Below are 21,799 nucleotides of genomic sequence, written 5' to 3' on the forward strand. Positions count from 1 at the left end.
CAAGATTTCCCACATTTATATTGATCTTTACATTATCATCCACTCCCAAAGTCACCTGGCATTCTTGTGTTTCAACAACAGACGTGATATATGCAACACCAGGCAAACATTGTACCATTATCTGATAGGTTAATTGGTGCAGAATCAAGAACCAGTGAATTTCATCGCCGCCATAAGTAAGTAAGGAAGGTGACTTTAATGATGATAAATACGACCTGGTATGGCTGTGTCTACACACTACCGCCATCTGCTCAATCTGGTAGATACGAACATTTTAACTTTGACATTTAAACACGATGTTTCAAAATTACTCCCACAAACGCGAACTTAAAATCCATCCATTCAACTCCGTCATTTATTCACGAATATTTAAGCGTCAGTATTCGAGCGTTATCATTTCAGCTGCGTTATTTGATCAGAGACTTTTAAACTACATTATATAAAGACAGACCTTGAAAGTATGTCATTTAAACGAAAATTTTTGCAAAGCGTCATTGAAACTTAAACTTTTGATCCCGTCAATAACTTTAAAATTCTCTCAAACAACTGCGAACTTTTAAACTCCGTCAAATTGCAGCTGTTTTAGGAAATGTCTCATTTAATTGAAAAAAATTATAGTCACTTAATTCAACGATATCCTCTGAAGTCTGTCATTATATAATGAACCATCAAACTCCGTCTCTGGAAATAAACATAAGCTTTAGTTCAGTTACTGGAAAGGAAGTTTGTACATTCTATTGAAGTCCATCACTTAACGCGAACTTTTAAATGCTTCCATTTCCTGGGCCATTCATTCCCTGGCTACCATTCATAATATGGCCTTTTAAACTCTGTGTCTACGATGTTCTGTTCACCGTTGTCCACAGTATCGAGATAGCACCAGGAACATAAGATAATGCTTCATACCCTCACATACATTCCTTACCTGTCATATGTAATGCAACGAAAACACAGCCCACAGTCCACAACCAGGCCCTACAACCCTGTCCGTGGTTTATCCCATTTGATTCATATGTCCTGCTTTAGTTCACTGATAGCAGGTCGTCCCCCGTAAATCACATCGCCCCAGTTCACTTTATCCTATACACGCCTCTCACGTGACCTTGAGCATATTCAGGCCCTGATCACTCAAACTCTTGTTCACTTCCTCCATCCATCTCCAATATGGTCGCCCTAATCTTGTCCTCTACACTTCTGACACATGTATCCTCCTTTAACCTCCCCTCACTCACTCTCTCCAAATGTCTAAACCATTTCAGTACACCTTCTTCAGCTCTGTCAACCATGCTCTATTTATCATCACACATCTCTCTTACCCTATCATTACTTACTGGATCAACCCGCGTCACACCACATGTTGTCCTCAGACATTTCATTTTCAACACATTCACTCTATCATCAAATCTTCCTCATACTGTCTCTACCTTCACCGCCGACTGACATCACTGTTCAAACTCAGGAATGTCTATACCATATTTATTGTACCTGAGCCGCGCCCCAGCCAGGTCCTCCTGACTAACTAGAGCCACACACACACACAGGCACCAGCTGGACACAATACAGAACACAACACACACAATCCTCCTGGGTCCATCTCACACCACCTACCAAGATGTGCTCATCTGGCTGACCCCATCCACCCCCTCCCCCCCACCAACACCACCAGCTCACCCCCAGCCCCCTTCACCCCCCCCCCCCGGTACAATGACCTCCTCTCTCTCTCTCTCTCTCTCTCCTCTCTCTCTCTCTCTCTCTCTCTCTCTCTCTCTCTCTCTCTCTCTCTCTCTCTCTCCTCATCCTCACGGACCGCCGTTCGTCAACACTCGACTTGTACCAATCACAGCTGGAACAGAGAGATATAAGACCAGTCCTATACCTATTATTGTGAACGTCATCAATAATCCAGGAACAAGTACACAAGATAAGCAAGTAAACTGCTGCTCAGTTTTCCACTTATCGACTTAGTTAAGACAAACAAAATATCACCAGGTGTACCACAGTGGTGTGTGCCCGACTGACTCAGTAACATCATTACTGGAACTCCACCAGAGTCTGTGTTGTCGCTTACCCCTCCCCACAGCCGACCGACCGACCCCACATAAATAGCAATTGATAGTTTGAGGAAAATAATGATTCCTGCCTTAAAGGTCAATAGTAAGGAATGGTCGGTCTTCAAGATTATTGCTCTGATGTTAACAAACATGGTCAAGTGAATCTTGTCATTTGTAGTAGAAACGTTAATTCTATTATGGAAGTGAGCAATGGAAGGAGTGATGCAGATTGATCAGGTGGAGGAAGTAGGTGAGGTAAGGTGTGGTGGTCAGTCACACCATTTACATGTTGGTCACAGGAAGAGTTTAGTAAACACTATCGTCTCTCACAAGAATGAACTAGGTTTGTTCTGGAGAAGATAAGAGGGAGGGAGGGAGGAAGGCTGCCTAGATGGAAGAGGTCAATTATGGTAAGATTACTGGAATGATTGACATTATTATATTTGATGTAGGAATAATGAGCCTCATAGTTTGCCTGATCTTCGTAACGTTCATCACGATCACTTTATGTAATAACTCACAATGATATATAATCTCCACATCTCACTCCTTCACTCATGGTCTACTATACGTTTAAGCGGCGGACAAACGCTGTTTTCCGCAAATATCTCGCAAACGATTCATTGTATCATTATGATATTTCATCACACTATCTTTAACACCCGGACCAAATGTATGGCTGACATACCACATTGCTCTATGTGTTATGTGAGGAGTTTACTTGTGAAAAAAATTACAAAACCAAGTAGTCATACTGACGCTTTTGAAGGAAAGTGTGGCCTCCCAAACACCGTCCCAATTCTCCCCTTTCTCTCCCTCGTTATCCCTTCTCTTCTCGCCTTCGTTATCCCTCTTCTTCTTCCCCTAACTCCTCATCACCCAACCTTGTGTCCCTCCCTATTTTCCCATAACTTTAGTATATAATTATAATAAAATGTTATGTAGGTGTATATGTATAGGTATGATTATCAACTAACAGTATGGTACAATTCCATAGACGCAAGACGTATTTCACGTTGATCATTACTGTACAACAGCATATTTACATACGTGTAGTATGTAGAAGATCGATTTTACAGTCCTTATGGTCAACCAGGTGAACACGATGTACTGCCATTACCTGTGGTCTGGACCTTCTAGGAAATGTTATTGCTGTTATTAGTACATACTGTGTACCTACCCATCATAAACTGGTAACCTGTTCCAGTTAATATACTGTCAGTTTGTTGACTGGTCTCTTTCATATTTATATTATCACGAAATTATAATCTGCATATATTTTTCCCCTACATATATATATATATATATATATATATATATATATATATATATATATATATATATATATATATATATATATATATATATATATATATATATATATATATATATATATATATATATATATATATTATATAATATATATATATATATATATATATATAAAATATATTATTTATTTATTTATTTTGCTTTGTCGCTGTCTCCCGCGTTTGCGAGGTAGCGCAAGGAAACAGACGAAAGAAATGGCCCAACCCACCCCCATACACAATGTATATACATACACGTCCACACACGCAAATACACATACCTATACATCTCAATGTACACATATATATACACACAGAGACACATACATATATACCCATGCACACAATTCACACTGTCTGCCTTTATTCATTCCCATCGCCACCTCGCCACACATGGAATACCATCCCCCTCCCCCCTCATGTGTGCGAGGTAGCACTAGCAAAAGACGACAAAGGCCCCATTCGTTCACACTCAGTCTCTAGCTGTCATGCAATAATGCCCGAAACCACAGCTCCCTTTCCACATCCAGGCCCCACACAACTTTCCATGGTTTACCCCAGACGCTTCATATGCCCTGATTCAATCCACTGACAGCACTTCAACCCCGGTATACCACATCGATCCAATTCACTCTATTCCTTGCCCTCCTTTCACCCTCCTGCATGTTCAGGCCCCGATCACACAAAATCTTTTTCACTCCATCTTTCCACCTCCAATTTGGTCTCCCACTTCTCCTCGTTCCCTCCACCTCCGACACATATATCCTCTTGGTCAATCTTTCCTCACTCATTCTCTCCATGTGCCCAAACCATTTCAAAACACCTCTTCTGCTCTCTCAACCACGCTCTTTTTATTTCCACATATCTCTCTTACCCTTACATTACTTACTCGATCAAACCACCTCACACCACACATTGTCCTCAAACATTTCATTTCCAGCACACCCTCCTGCGCACAACTCTATCCATAGCCCACGCCTCGCAACCATACAACATTGATGGAACCACTATTCCTTCAAACATAGCCATTTTTGCTTTGCGAGATAATGTTCTCGACTTCCACACATTCTTCAAGGTTTCCATATATATATATATATATATATATTATATATATATATATATATATATATATATATTTTTTTTTTTTTTTTTTTCCATACTATTCGCTATTTCCCGCGATAGCGAGGTAGCGTTAAGAACAGAGGACTGGGCCTTTGAGGGAATATCCTCACCCGGACCTCTTCTCTGTTCCTTCTTTTGGAAAATTAAAAAAAAGAAATCAAAAAACGAGAGGGGAGGATTTCCATCCCCCCACTCCCTTCCCTTTTAGTCGCCTTCTACGACACGCAGGGAATACGTGGGAAGTATTCTTTCTCCCCTATCCCCAAGGAATATATATATATATATATATATATATATATATATAATATATATATATATATATATATATATATAATTATATATATATATTCTTTTCTGAAAACCCATAATGAATGAGTGAATGTTGGGGTGAAGAAGGTGGTGAGAGTAAGTGAGCTTGGGAAGGAGACCTGTGTGAAGAAGTATCTGGAGAGACTGTGTACAGAATGGAAACAGGTGAGAACAATGGAAGTAAGGGGAGTGGGGGAGGAATGGGATGTATTTAGGGAATCAGTGATGGATTGCGCAAAAGATGCTTGTGGCATGAGAAGAGTGGGAGGTGGGCTGTTTAGAAAGGGTAGTGAGTGGTGGGATGAAGAAGTAAGAGTATTAGTGAAAGAGAAGAGAGAGGCATTTGGACGATTTTTGCAGGGAAAAAATGCAATTGAGTGGGAGAAGTATAAAAGAAAGAGACAGGAGGTCAAGAGAAAGGTGCAAGAGGTGAAAAAAAGGGCAAATGAGAGTTGGGGTGAGAGACTATCAGTAAATTTTAGGGAGAATAAAAAGATGTTCTGGAAGGAGGTAAATAGGGTGCGTAAGACAAGGGAGCAAATGGGAACTTCAGTGAAGGGCGTAAATGGGGAGGTGATAACAAGTAGTGGTGATGTGAGAAGGAGATGGAATGAGTATTTTGAAGGTTTGTTGAATGTGTCTGATGACAGAGTGGCAGATATAGGGTGTTTGGGTCGAGGTGGTGTGCAAAGTGAGAGGGTTAGGGAAAATGATTTGGTAAACAGAGAAGAGGTAGTAAAAGCTTTGCGGAAGATGAAAGCCTGCAAGGCAGCAGGTTTGGATGGTATTGCAGTGGAATTTATTAAAAAAGGGGGTGACTGTATTGTTGACTGGTTGGTAAGGTTATTTAATGTATGTATGACTCATGGTGAGGTGCCTGAGGATTGGCGGAATGCGTGCATAGTGCCATTGTACAAAGGCAAAGGGGATAAGAGTGAGTGCTCAAATTACAGAGGTATAAGTTTGTTGAGTATTCCTGGTAAATTATATGGGAGGGTACTGATTGAGAGGGTGAAGGCATGTACAGAGCATCAGATTGGGAAGAGCAGTGTGGTTTCAGAAGTGGTAGAGGATGTGTGGATCAGGTGTTTGCTTTGAAGAATGTATGTGAGAAATACTTAGAAAAGCAAATGGATTTGTATGTAGCATTTATGGATCTGGAGAAGGCATATGATAGAGTTGATAGAGATGCTCTGTGGAAGGTATTAAGAATATATGGTGTGGGAGGCAAGTTGTTAGAAGCAGTGAAAAGTTTTTATCGAGGATGTAAGGCATGTGTACGTGTAGGAAGAGAGGAAAGTGATTGGTTCTCAGTGAATGTAGGTTTGCGGCAGGGGTGTGTGATGTCTCCATGGTTGTTTAATTTGTTTATGGATGGGGTTGTTAGGGAGGTAAATGCAAGAGTTTTGGAAAGAGGGGCAAGTATGAAGTCTGTTGGGGATGAGAGAGCTTGGGAAGTGAGTCAGTTGTTGTTCGCTGATGATACAGCGCTGGTGGCTGATTCATGTGAGAAACTGCAGAAGCTGGTGACGGAGTTTGGTAAAGTGTGTGGAAGAAGAAAGTTAAGAGTAAATGTGAATAAGAGCAAGGTTATTAGGTACAGTAGGGTTGAGGGTCAAGTCAATTGGGAGGTGAGTTTGAATGGTGAAAAACTGGAGGAAGTGAAGTGTTATAGATATCTGGGAGTGGATCTGTCAGCGGATGGAACCATGGAAGCGGAAGTGGATCATAGGGTGGGGGAGGGGGCGAAAATTTTGGGAGCCTTGAAAAATGTGTGGAAGTCGAGAACATTATCTCGGAAAGCAAAAATGGGTATGTTTGAAGGAATAGTGGTTCCAACAATGCTGTATGGTTGCGAGGCGTGGGCTATGGATAGAGTTGTGCGCAGAAGCGGAGAGATGTGAAATGTTGGCTGGCAGAACTAGAGATGATATGTGAGGACAAATGAAGTTGTGGTGTGAGGTGGGTTGTTGATACGAGGTAAAGAGAACGAGGTGAAAGATGAGAATTTGTGTGTGGAAATAAGAAAGAGCAGTAGGTTTGAAGGAGCAGATACGGGTGTGTGTTTGAAAAGTGTTTGGGACCATGGAAGTGAATGAGTGAGGAACAGGTAGTATGGACCCAAAGAGGATATATGTATGTAGTTTAATTGTAGAGAACGCTTTGGCGAAGAGTGGAGTACCAAATAGGAGTGGACAAGAGCATAAAAGATTTTGTTACGGCCACACATGCAAGTAAAGAGCAGGAACAGGTATTCGATGTGGTTACCAGACGGCTTCATGATTGATCAAGGCATGTGAGGGTCAAACCCTGGAAAGCTGTTAAGTTATTATTCTTTGCTTTGTGACTCTGTATGTCATGTTGTCATCGGGCGATTCCATTTCTTTGTCTGTTTCCTCCTACCTCCAAACTCCGAGACAGCGACAATATAAAAAAATTTTAAAATACTCATTTATTTATGATAAATTTCAAATACAGTTATATTATATTTACATATATTCTCTTACTTAGTATAATATATTATATATAATATATACATATATTTTTTTTTTTTTTTTTTTTTTTTGCTTTGTCGCTGTCTCCCGCGTTTGCGAGATAGCGCAAGGAAACAGACGAAAGAAATGGCCCAACCCACCCCCATACACATGTATATACATACGTCCACACACGCAAATATACATACCTCCACAGCTTTCCATGGTTTATCCCAGACGCTTCACATGCCTTGATTCAATCCACTGACAGCACGTCAACCCCGGTATACCACATCGCTCCAATTCACTCTATTCCTTGCCCTTCTTTCACCCTCCTGCATGTTCAGGCCCCGATCACACAAAATCTTTTTCACTCCATCTTTCCACCTCCAATTTGGTCTCCCTCTTCTCCTCGTTCCCTCCACCTCCGACATATATATCCTCTTTGTCAATCTTTCCTCACTCATTCTCTCCATGTGCCCAAACCATTTCAAAATACCCTCTTCTGCTCTCTCAACCACGCTCTTTTTATTTCACACATCTCTCTTACCCTTACGTTACTTACTCGATCAAACCACCTTACACCACACATTGTCTTCAAACATCTCATTTCCAGCACATCCATCTTCCTGCGCACAACTCTATCCATAGCCCACGCCTCGCAACTATACAACATTGTTGGAACCACTATTCCTTCAAACATACCCATTTTTGCTTTCCGAGATAATGCTCTCGACTTCCACATATTCGTGAAGGCTCCCAGAATTTTCGCCCCCTCCCCCACCCTATGATCCACTTCCGTTTCCATGGTTCCATCCGCTGCCAGATCCACTCCCAGATATATATATATATATATATATATATATATATATATATATATATATATATATATATTATATATATATAATATATATATATATATATATATATAATATATATATATATATATTATATTATTTATTTATTTATTATACTTTGTCGCTGTCTCCCGAGTTTGCGAGGTAGCGCAAGGAAACAGACGAAAGAAATGGCCCCCCCCCATACGCATGTATATACATACGTCCACACACGAAAATATACATACCTACACAGCTTTCCATGGTTTACCCCAGACGCTTTACATGCCTTGATTCAATCCACTTACAGCACGTCAACCTGGTATACCACATCGCTCCAAATCACTCTATTCCTTGCCCTCCTTTCACCCTCCTGCATGTTCAGGCCCCGATCACACAAAATCTTTTTCACTCCATCTTTCCACCTCCAGTTTCGTCTCCCTCTTCTCCTCGTTCCCTCCACCTCCGACACATATATCCTCTTGGTCAATCTTTCCTCATTCATTCTCTCCATGTGCCCAAACCACTTCAAAACACCCTCTTCTGCTCTTTCAACCACGCTCTTTTTATTTCCACACATCTCTCTTACCCTTACGTTACTCACTCGATCAAACCACCTCACACCACACATTGTCCTCAAACATCTCATTTCCAGCACATCCATCCTCCTGCGCACAACTCTATCCATAGCCCACGCCTCGCAACCATACAACATTGTTGGAACCACTATTCCTTCAAACATACCCATTTTTGCTTTCCGAGATAATGTTCTCGACTTCCACACATTCTTCAAGGCCCCCAGAATTTTCGCCCCCTCCCCCACCCTATGATCCACTTCCGCTTCCATGGTTCCATCCGCTGACAGATCCACTCCCAGATATCTAAAACACTTCACTTCCTCCAGTTTTTCTCCATTCAAACTCACCTCCCAATTGACTTGACCCTCAACCCTACTGTACCTAATAACCTTGATCTTATTCACATTTACTCTTAACTTTCTTCTTCCACACACTTTACCGAACTCAGTCACCAGCTTCTGCAGTTTCTCACATGAATCAGCCACTAGCGCTGTATCATCAGCGAACAGCAACTGACTCACTTCCCAAGCTCTCTCATCCCCAACAGACTTCATACTTGCCCCTCTTTCCAAAACTCTTGCATTTACCTCCCTAACAACCCCATCCATAAACAAATTAAACAACCATGGAGACATCACACACCCTGCCGCACACCTACATTCACTGAGAACCAATCACTTTCCTCTCTTCCTACACGTACACATGCCTTACATCCTCGATAAAAACTTTTCACTGCTTCTAACAACTTTCCTCCCACACCATATATTCTTAATACCTTCCACAGAGCATCTCTATCAACTCTATCATATGCCTTCTCCAGATCCATAAATGCTACATACAAATCCATTTGCTATTCTAAGTATTTCTCACATACATTCTTCAAAGCAAACACCTGATCCACACATCCTCTACCACTTCTGAAACCACACTGCTCTTCCCCAATCTGATGCTCTGTACATGCCTTCACCCTCTCAATCAATACCCTCCCATATAATTTACCAGGAATACTCAACAAACTTATACCTCTGTAATTTGAGCACTCACTCTTATCCCCTTTGCCTTTGTACAATGGCACTATGCACGCATTCTGCCAATCCTCAGGCACCTCACCATGAGTCATACATAAATTAAATAACCTTACCAACCAGTCAACAATACAGTCACCCCCTTTTTTAATAAATTCCACTGCAATACCATCCAAACCTGCTGCCTTGCCGGCTTTCATCTTCCGCAAAGCTTTTACTACCTCTTCTCTGTTTACCAAATCATTTTCCCTAACCCTCTCACTTTGCACACCACCTCGACCAAAACACCCTATATCTGCCACTCTATCATCAAACACATTCAACAAACCTTCAAAATACTCACTCCATCTCCTTCTCACATCACCACTACTTGTTATCACCTCCCCATTTGCGCCCTTCACTGAAGTTCCCATTTGCTCCCTTGTCTTACGCACTTTATTTACCTCCTTCCAGAACATCTTTTTATTCTCCCTAAAATTTAATGATACTCTCTTACCCCAACTCTCATTTGCCCTTTTTTTCACCTCTTGCACCTTTCTCTTGACCTCCTGTCTCTTTCTTTTATACATCTCCCACTCAATTGCATTTTTTCCCTGCAAAAATCGTCCAAATGCCTCTCTCTTCTCTTTCACTAATACTCTTACTTCTTCATCCCACCACTCACTACCCTTTCTAATCAACCCACCTCCCACTCTTCTCATGCCACAAGCATCTTTTGCGCAATCCATCACTGATTCCCTAAATACATCCCATTCCTCCCCCACTCCCCTTACTTCCATATTTCTCACCTTTTTCCATTCTGTACTCAGTCTCTCCTGGTACTTCCTCACACAGGTCTCCTTCCCAAGCTCACTTACTCTCACCACCCTCTTCACCCCAACATTCACTCTTCTTTTCTGAAAACCCATACAAATCTTCACCTTAGCCTCCACAAGATAATGATCAGACATCCCTCCAGTTGCACCTCTCAGCACATTAACATCCAAAAGTCTCTCTTTCGCACGCCTGTCAATTAACACGTAATCCAATAACGCTCTCTGGCCATCTCTCCTACTTACATAAGTATACTTATGTATATCTCGCTTATATATATATATATATATATATATATAATATATATATATATATATATATATATATAATATATATAATATATATATATAAATATATATATAATATATATATATATATATATATATATATAATATATATATATATATATATAATATATATATAAAGTATGTGATAGAATGTAAGAAAGTAAATTCTCGATTAATATGGGTAAAATTGAAAGTTGATGGAGAGAGGTGGGTGATTATTGGTGCATATGCACCTGGGCATGAGAAGAAAGATCATGAGAGGCAAGTGTTTTGGGAGCAGCTAAATGAGTGTGTTAGCGGTTTTGATGCACGAGACCGGGTTATAGTGATGGGTGATTTGAATGCAAAGGTGAGTAATGTGGCAGTTGAGGGAATAATTGGTATGCATGGGGTGTTCAGTGTTGTAAATGGAAATGGTGAAGAGCTTGTAGATTTATGTGCTGAAAAAGGACTGATGATTGGGAATACCTGGTTTAAAAAGCGAGATATACATAAGTATACTTATGTAAGTAGGAGAGATGGCCAGAGAGCGTTATTGGATTACGTGTTAATTGACAGGCGTGCGAAAGAGAAGACTTTTGGATGTTAATGTGCTGAGAGGTGCAACTGGAGGGATGTCTGATCATTATCTTGTGGAGGCTAAGGTGAAGATTAGTATGGGTTTTCAGAAAAGAGGAGTGAATGTTGGGGTGAAGAAGGTGGTGAGAGTAAGTGAGCTTGGGAAGGAGACCTGTGTGGGGAAGTACCAGGAGAGACTGTGTACAGAATGGAAAAAGGTGAGAACAATGGAAGTAAGGGGAGTCGGGGAGGAATGGGATGTATTTAGGGAATCAGTGATGGATTGCGCAAAAGATGCTTGTGGCATGAGAAGAGTGGAGGTGGGCTGTTTAGAAAGGGTAGTGAGTGGTGGGATGAAGAAGTAAGAGTATTAGTGAAAGAGAAGAGAGAGGCATTTGGACGATTTTTGCAGGGAAAAAATGCAATTGAGTGGGAGAAGTATAAAAGAAAGAGACAGGAGGTCAAGAGAAAGGTGCAAGAGGTGAAAAAAAGGGCAAATGAGAGTTGGGGTGAGAGACTATCAGTAAATTTTAGGGAGAATAAAAAGATGTTCTGGAAGGAGGTAAATAGGGTGCGTAAGACAAGGGAGCAAATGGGAACTTCAGTGAAGGGCGTAAATGGGGAGGTGATAACAAGTAGCGGTGATGTGAGAAGGAGATGGAATGAGTATTTTGAAGGTTTGTTGAATGTGTCTGATGACAGAGTGGCAGATATAGGGTGTTTTGGTCGAGGTGGTGTGCAAAGTGAGAGGGTTAGGGAAAATGATTTGATAAACAGAGAAGAGGTAGTAAAAGCTTTGCGGAAGATGAAAGCCGGCAAGGCAGCAGGTTTGGATGGTATTGCAGTGGAATTTATTAAGAAAGGGGGTGACTGTATTGTTGACTGGTTGGTAAGGTTATTTAATGTATGTATGACTCATGGTGAGGTGCCTGAGGATTGGCGGAATGCGTGCATAGTGCCATTGTACAAAGGCAAAGGGGATAAGAGTGAGTGCTCAAATTACAGAGGTATAAGTTTGTTGAGTATTCCTGGTAAATTATATGGGAGGGTATTGATTGAGAGGGTGAAGGCATGTACAGAGCATCAGATTGGGGAAGAGCAGTGCGGTTTCAGAAGTGGTAGAGGATGTGTGGATCAGGTGTTTGCTTTGAAGAATGTATGTGAGAAATACTTAGAAAAGCAAATGGATTTGTATGTAGCATTTATGGATCTGGAGAAGGCATATGATAGAGTTGATAGAGATGCTCTGTGGAAGGTATTAAGAATATATGGTGTGGGAGGCAAGTTGTTAGAAGCAGTGAAAAGTTTTTATCGAGGATGTAAGGCATGTGTACGTGTAGGAAGAGAGGAAAGTGATTGGTTCTCAGTGAATGTAGGTTTGCGGCAGGGGTGTGTGATGTCTCCATGGTTGTTTAATTTGTTTATGGATGGGGTTGTAAAGGAGGTGAATGCAAGAGTCCTGGAAAGAGGGGCAAGTATGAAGTCTGTTGGGGATGAGAGAGCTTGGGAAGTGAGTCAATTGTTGTTCGCTGATGATACAGCGCTGGTGGCTGATTCATGTGAGAAACTGCAGAAGCTGGTGACTGAGTTTGGTAAAGTGTGTGGAAGAAGAAAGTTGAGAGTAAATGTGAATAAGAGCAAGGTTATTAGGTACAGTAGGGGTGAGGGTCAAGTCAATTGGGAGGTGAGTTTGAATGGAGAAAAACTGGAGGAAGTGAAGTGTTTTAGATATCTGGGAGTGGATCTGTCAGCGGATGGAACCATGGAAGCGGAAGTGGATCATAGGGTGGGGGAGGGGGCGAAAATTTTGGGAGCCTTGAAAAATGTGTGGAAGTCGAGAACATTATCTCGGAAAGCAAAAATGGGTATGTTTGAGGAATAGTGGTTCCAACAATGCTGTATGGTTGCGAGGCGTGGGCTATGGATAGAGATGTGCGCAGGAGGATGGATGTGCTGGAAATGAGATGTTTGAGGACAATGTGTGGTGTGAGGTGGTTTGATCGAGTAAGTAACGTAAGGGTAAGAGAGATGTGTGGAAATAAAAAGAGCGTGGTCGAGAGAGCAAGAGGGTGTTTTGAAATGGTTTGGGCACATGGAGAGAATGAGTGAGGAGAGATTGACCAAGAGGATATATGTGTCGGAGGTGGAGGGAACGAGGAGAAGAGGGAGACCAAATGGAGGTGGAAAGATGGAGTGAAAAAGATTTTGTGTGATCGGGGCCTGAACATGCAGGAGGGTGAAAGGAGGGCAAGAAATAGAGTGAATTGGAGTCATGTGGTATACAGGGGTTGACGTGCTGTCAGTGGATTGAAGCAAGGCATGTGAAGCGTCTGGGGTAAACCATGGAAAGCTGTGTAGGTATGTATATTTGCGTGTCTGGACGTGTGTATGTACATGTGTATGGGGGGGGGGGGGTTGGGCCATTTCTTTCGTCTGTTTCCTTGCGCTACCTCGCAGACGCGGGAGACAGCGACAAAGTATAAAAAAAAAAAAAAAAAAAAAAAAATATATATATATATATATATATATATAAATATATATATATATATATATATATATATATATATATAATATATATATATATACATATATACATATACATTTATACATATATATATATATATATATATTATATATATATATATATATATATATATATATATATATATATATATATATATATATATATATATATATATATATATATATGTATATATTATATATATATATACATATATAGGTATGTGAAAGTGCGTTTGTGGTCGTTTATGTATATGCATATGTATGTGGGTGGTTTGGGTCATTCCTTTGTCTATTTCCTTGCGCTACCTTGCTAACGTAGGAGACAGTGACAAAGTTTGATATATATATGTGTGGTGTGAAGTGGTTTGTTCGAGTAAGTAATAATACGGTAAGAGAGATGTGTGGTAATAAAAAGAGTGTGGTTGAGAGAGCAGAAGAAGGTGTTTTGAAATGGTTTGGTCACATGGAGAGAATGAGGAAAGATTGACCAAGAGGATATGTATATATATATATATATATATATATATATATATATATATATATATATATATATATATATATATATATATATATATATATATATATATATATATATATATATATATATATATATATATATATATATATATATATATGTGTTGAGATGTATAGGTATGTATATGTGCTTGTGTGGACGTGTATGTATATACATGTGTATGTGGGTGGGTTGGGCCATTCTTTCGTCTGTTTCCTTGCTCTGCCTCGCTGACACGGGAGACAGCGACGAAGCAAAATAATAATAATAATAACAATTATATATATATATATAATATATATATATATATATATATATATATATATATATATAAAATATATAGATATATAATATATATATATATATATATATATATATATATATATATATATATATATATATATATATATATATATATATATATATATATATATATATATACAACGACACTCTCCGCTTAAGAGGAAGCTTGACGCGTTTATGGGCAGGATGCAAGACAGTGGCCTCGTCTGGAAGTTCGTCCTTGATTCTCTTCAACTAGACGCTACCCTTAGGAAGTGGACTGTGCTGAGTCGCAACAGCTGTTATCATCTCTGTGGTTAACAGAGGAGAAGACTCGCAATGCCTGGAGGTGAAAGCCGATGTCACATGCTTGTTGTTAGATGCATCATACGTTCTTCCTCGTCCATATGACCTCGTAAACTTCTACGTGTACAGATGAGTGGACGGCTCTATCCAGAGGCCATAAAGGACTGTGCCTAAACGACTAACAAGTGAGATATTTCTAGAGACCATATGGGCTTTAAGAAGAGACTTACACAAGGTTTGAGACGACACCTAACTTTTACCACAATGATCTGTATGGAGCAGTCAGATGTGCTTCGTCTCCTTTCACCCGACACCAATATATATAGATATACCTTATCCTTGGTCGTTGACCATACTGGCAACCTACTGGACCCCCTAGTCTTACCTGATGTATCAGATTAATTTCTGGATCGTTGGCAACCCTGGTGCGACTCCTACTACTGCTACTGCTGCTGCTACAACTTCCGCCAGGAGAAGAACCATCATAATGGAGTTGCACGGACTGTGATCCTTGCTGTGGTTACAAGAATGTTCTTCCGCCCACCAGTGATGCTACTACGTTTGTGAATCAAGAACCATTGCAACACTAACCTCGCCAGGTGGTAGAGTGTCCCGCAGTGTATCGAGACAGACTTCCCCAGAACTTTTTTAAAGGGGAAGTAAATGTTTATAGTTGTGTTACTGGAGTGATAGTTTTCATACATGATGCTTTGACAAGAAAATAGTGAAACTGAAAAAAAAAAAAAAATGTAGCTTAGACATTGAAGCTTATTGATACAGTGGTTAAATTGGTGACAACTACTATTGACGTTTGTGTAAATAAATTATACATTTCCCTTTTCCATAGCCAGAGGTTGAACCATTATGTGACATTCATTTTCTCATTTCATTTCAAGCTAGAAGTTTCAGTTTTCTAAATTATTTCTTACTTTTTTCATATGTATATATATGTATATGTGTGTGTGTGTGTATATGTGCGTGTGTGTGTGTATGTATAAATATATGTGTATATAAATATATATATATATATATGTATATATATATATATATATATATATATATATATTAATATATATATATATATATATAATATATATATATATATATATATATATATATATATATATATATATTATCCCTGGGGATAGGGGTGAAAGAATACTTCCCACGCATTCCTCTCGTGTCGTAGAAGGCGACTAGAGGGGACGGGAGCGGGGGGCCAGAAATCCTCCCCCCCTTGTATTTCTTAACTTTCTAAAAAGGGAAACAGAAGAAGGAGTCACGCGGGGAGTGCTCATCCTCCTCGAAGGCTCAGAGTGGGGTGTCTAAATGTGTGTGGATGTAACCAAGATGTGAAAAAAGGAGATATAGGTAGTATGTTTGAGGAAAGGAACCTGGATGTTTTGGCTCTGAGTGAAACGAAGCTCAAGGGTAAAGGGGAAGAGTGGTTTGGGAATGTCTTGGAAGTAATTCAGGGGTTAGTGAGAGGACAAGAGCAAGGGAAGGAGTAGCAATACTCCTGAAACAGGAGTTGTGGGAGTATGTCATAGAATGTAAGAAAGTAAATTCTCGATTAATATGGGTAAAATTGAAAGTTGATGGAGAGAGGTGGGTGATTATTGGTGCATATGCACCTGGGCATGAGAAGAAAGATCATGAGAGGCAAGTGTTTTGGGAGCAGCTAAATGAGTGTGTTAGCGGTTTTGATGCACGAGACCGGGTTATAGTGATGGGTGATTTGAATGCAAAGGTGAGTAATGTGGCAGTTGAGGGAATAATTGGTATGCATGGGGTGTTCAGTGTTGTAAATGGAAATGGTGAAGAGCTTGTAGATTTATGTGCTGAAAAAGGACTGTTGATTGGGAATACCTGGTTTAAAAAGCGAGATATACATAAGTATACTTATGTAAGTAGGAGAGATGGCCAGAGAGCGTTATTGGATTACGTGTTAATGGACAGGCGTGCGAAAGAGAGACTTTTGGATGTCAATGTGCTGAGAGGTGCAACTGGAGGGATGTCTGATCATTATCTTGTGGAGGCTAAGGTGAAGATTAGTATGGGTTTTCAGAAAAGAAGAGTGAATGTTGGGTGAAGAAGGTGGTGAGAGTAAGTGAGCTTGGGAAGGAGACCTGTGTGAAGAAGTATCAGGAGAGACTGTGTACAGAATGGAAAAAGGTGAGAACAATGGAAGTAAGGGGAGTGGGGGAGGAATGGGATGTATTTAGGGAATCAGTGATGGATTGCGCAAAAGATGCTTGTGGCATGAGAAGAGTGGGAGGTGGGCAGTTTAGAAAGGGTAGTGAGTGGTGGGATGAAGAAGTAAGAGTATTAGTGAAAGAGAAGAGAGAGGCATTTGGACGATTTTTGCAGGGAAAAAATGCAATTGAGTGGGAGAAGTATAAAAGAAAGAGACAGGAGGTCAAGAGAAAGGTGCAAGAGGTGAAAAAAGGGCAAATGAGAGTTGGGGTGAGAGACTATCAGTAAATTTTAGGGAGAATAAAAAGATGTTCTGGAAGGAGGTAAATAGGGTGCGTAAGACAAGGGAGCAAATGGGAACTTCAGTGAAGGGCGTAAATGGGGAGGTGATAACAAGTAGTGTGATGTGAGAAGGAGATGGAATGAGTATTTTGAAGGTTTGTTGAATGTGTCTGATGACAGAGTGGCAGATATAGGGTGTTTGGGTCGAGGTGGTGTGCAAAGTGAGAGGGTTAGGGAAAATGATTTGGTAAACAGAGAAGAGGTAGTAAAAGCTTTGCGGAAGATGAAAGCCTGCAAGGCAGCAGGTTTGGATGGTATTGCAGTGGAATTTATTAAAAAAGGGGGTGACTGTATTGTTGACTGGTTGGTAAGGTTATTTAATGTATGTATGACTCATGGTGAGGTGCCTGAGGATTGGCGGAATGCGTGCATAGTGCCATTGTACAAAGGCAAAGGGGATAAGAGTGAGTGCTCAAATTACAGAGGTATAAGTTTGTTGAGTATTCCTGGTAAATTATATGGGAGGGTACTGATTGAGAGGGTGAAGGCATGTACAGAGCATCAGATTGGGGAAGAGCAGTGTGGTTTCATAAGTGGTAGAGGATGTGTGGATCAGGTGTTTGCTTTGAAGAATGTATGTGAGAAATACTTAGAAAAGCAAATGGATTTGTATGTAGCATTTATGGATCTGGAGAAGGCATATGATAGAGTTGATAGAGATGCTCTGTGGAAGGTATTAAGAATATATGGTGTGGGAGGCAAGTTGTTAGAAGCAGTGAAAAGTTTTTATCGAGGATGTAAGGCATGTGTACGTGTAGGAAGAGAGGAAAGTGATTGGTTCTCAGTGAATGTAGGTTTGCGGCAGGGGTGTGTGATGTCTCCATGGTTGTTTAATTTGTTTATGGATGGGGTTGTTAGGGAGGTAAATGCAAGAGTTTTGGAAAGAGGGGCAAGTATGAAGTCTGTTGGGGATGAGAGAGCTTGGGAAGTGAGTCAGTTGTTGTTCGCTGATGATACAGCGCTGGTGGCTGATTCATGTGAGAAACTGCAGAAGCTGGTGACGGAGTTTGGTAAAGTGTGTGGAAGAAGAAAGTTAAGAGTAAATGTGAATAAAGACAGGTTATTAGGTACAGTAGGGTTGAGGGTCAAGTCAATTGGGAGGTGAGTTTGAATGGTGAAAAACTGGAGGAAGTGAAGTGTTATAGATATCTGGGAGTGGATCTGTCAGCGGATGGAACCATGGAAGCGGAAGTGGATCATAGGGTGGGGGAGGGGGCGAAAATTTTGGGAGCCTTGAAAAATGTGTGGAAGTCGAGAACATTATCCCGGAAAGCAAAAATGGGTATGTTTGAAGGAATAGTGGTTCCAACAATGCTGTATGGTTGCGAGGCGTGGGCTATGGATAGAGTTGTGCGCAGGAGGATGGATGTGCTGGAAATGAGATGTTTGAGGACAATGTGTGGTGTGAGGTGGTTTGATCGAGTAAGTAACGTAAGGGTAAGAGAGATGTGTGGAAATAAAAAGAGCGTGGTTGAGAGAGCAGAAGAGGGTGTTTTGAAATGTTTTGGGCACATGGAGAGAATGAGTGAGGAAAGATTGACCAAGAGGATATATGTGTCGGAGGTGGAGGGAACGAGGAGAAGAGGGAGACCAAATTGGAGGTGGAAAGATGGAGTGAAAAAGATTTTGTGTGATCGGGGCCTGAACATGCAGGAGGGTGAAAGGAGGGCAAGGAATAGAGTGAATTGGAGCGATGTGGTATACAGGGGTTGACGTGCTGTCAGTGGATTGAATCAAGGCATGTGAAGGGTCTGGGGTAAACCATGGAAAGCTGTGTAGGTATGTATATTTGCGTGTGTGGACGTGTGTATGTACATGTGTATGGGGGGGGGGGGGGTTGGGCCATTTCTTTCGTCTGTTTCCTTGCGCTACCTCGCAAACGCGGGAGACAGCGACAAAGTATAAAAAAAAAAAAAAAAAAAAAAAAAAAATATATATATATATATATATATATATATATATATATATATTTATATATATGTATATATATATATATATATATATATATATATATATATATATAATATATATATATATATATATATATATACATTTTTTTTTTTTTTTTTTTTTTGCTTTGTCGCTGTCTCCCGCGTTTGCGAGATAGCGCAAGGAAACAGACGAAAGAAATGGCCCAACCCACCCCCATACACATGTATATACATACGTCCACACACGCAAATATACATACCTCCACAGCTTTCCATGGTTTATCCCAGACGCTTCACATGCCTTGATTCAATCCACTGACAGCACGTCAACCCCGGTATACCACATCGCTCCAATTCACTCTATTCCTTGCCCTTCTTTCACCCTCCTGCATGTTCAGGCCCCGATCACACAAAATCTTTTTCACTCCATCTTTCCACCTCCAATTTGGTCTCCCTCTTCTCCTCGTTCCCTCCACCTCCGACATATATATCCTCTTTGTCAATCTTTCCTCACTCATTCTCTCCATGTGCCCAAACCATTTCAAAATACCCTCTTCTGCTCTCTCAACCACGCTCTTTTTATTTCCACACATCTCTCTTACCCTTACGTTACTTACTCGATCAAACCACCTTACACCACACATTGTCTTCAAACATCTCATTTCCAGCACATCCATCTTCCTGCGCACAACTCTATCCATAGCCCACGCCTCGCAACTATACAACATTGTTGGAACCACTATTCCTTCAAACATACCCATTTTTGCTTTCCGAGATAATGCTCTCGACTTCCACATATTCGTGAAGGCTCCCAGAATTTTCGCCCCCTCCCCCACCCTATGATCCACTTCCGTTTCCATGGTTCCATCCGCTGCCAGATCCACTCCCAGATATATATATATATATATATATATATATATATATATATATATATATATATATATATATATATATATATATATATATATATATATATATATATATATATATATATATATATTATTTATTTATTTATTATACTTTGTCGCTGTCTCCCGAGTTTGCGAGGTAGCGCAAGGAAACAGACGAAAGAAATGGCCCCCCCCCATACGCATGTATATACATACGTCCACACACGAAAATATACATACCTACACAGCTTTCCATGGTTTACCCCAGACGCTTTACATGCCTTGATTCAATCCACTTACAGCACGTCAACCTGGTATACCACATCGCTCCAAATCACTCTATTCCTTGCCCTCCTTTCACCCTCCTGCATGTTCAGGCCCCGATCACACAAAATCTTTTTCACTCCATCTTTCCACCTCCAGTTTCGTCTCCCTCTTCTCCTCGTTCCCTCCACCTCCGACACATATATCCTCTTGGTCAATCTTTCCTCATTCATTCTCTCCATGTGCCCAAACCACTTCAAAACACCCTCTTCTGCTCTTTCAACCACGCTCTTTTTATTTCCACACATCTCTCTTACCCTTACGTTACTCACTCGATCAAACCACCTCACACCACACATTGTCCTCAAACATCTCATTTCCAGCACATCCATCCTCCTGCGCACAACTCTATCCATAGCCCACGCCTCGCAACCATACAACATTGTTGGAACCACTATTCCTTCAAACATACCCATTTTTGCTTTCCGAGATAATGTTCTCGACTTCCACACATTCTTCAAGGCCCCCAGAATTTTCGCCCCCTCCCCCACCCTATGATCCACTTCCGCTTCCATGGTTCCATCCGCTGACAGATCCACTCCCAGATATCTAAAACACTTCACTTCCTCCAGTTTTTCTCCATTCAAACTCACCTCCCAATTGACTTGACCCTCAACCCTACTGTACCTAATAACCTTGATCTTATTCACATTTACTCTTAACTTTCTTCTTCCACACACTTTACCGAACTCAGTCACCAGCTTCTGCAGTTTCTCACATGAATCAGCCACTAGCGCTGTATCATCAGCGAACAGCAACTGACTCACTTCCCAAGCTCTCTCATCCCCAACAGACTTCATACTTGCCCCTCTTTCCAAAACTCTTGCATTTACCTCCCTAACAACCCCATCCATAAACAAATTAAACAACCATGGAGACATCACACACCCCTGCCGCACACCTACATTCACTGAGAACCAATCACTTTCCTCTCTTCCTACACGTACACATGCCTTACATCCTCGATAAAAACTTTTCACTGCTTCTAACAACTTTCCTCCCACACCATATATTCTTAATACCTTCCACAGAGCATCTCTATCAACTCTATCATATGCCTTCTCCAGATCCATAAATGCTACATACAAATCCATTTGCTATTCTAAGTATTTCTCACATACATTCTTC

Source organism: Panulirus ornatus, chromosome 42 (genome assembly GCF_036320965.1).
Source record: "Panulirus ornatus isolate Po-2019 chromosome 42, ASM3632096v1, whole genome shotgun sequence".
Lineage (NCBI taxonomy): Eukaryota > Metazoa > Arthropoda > Malacostraca > Decapoda > Palinuridae > Panulirus > Panulirus ornatus.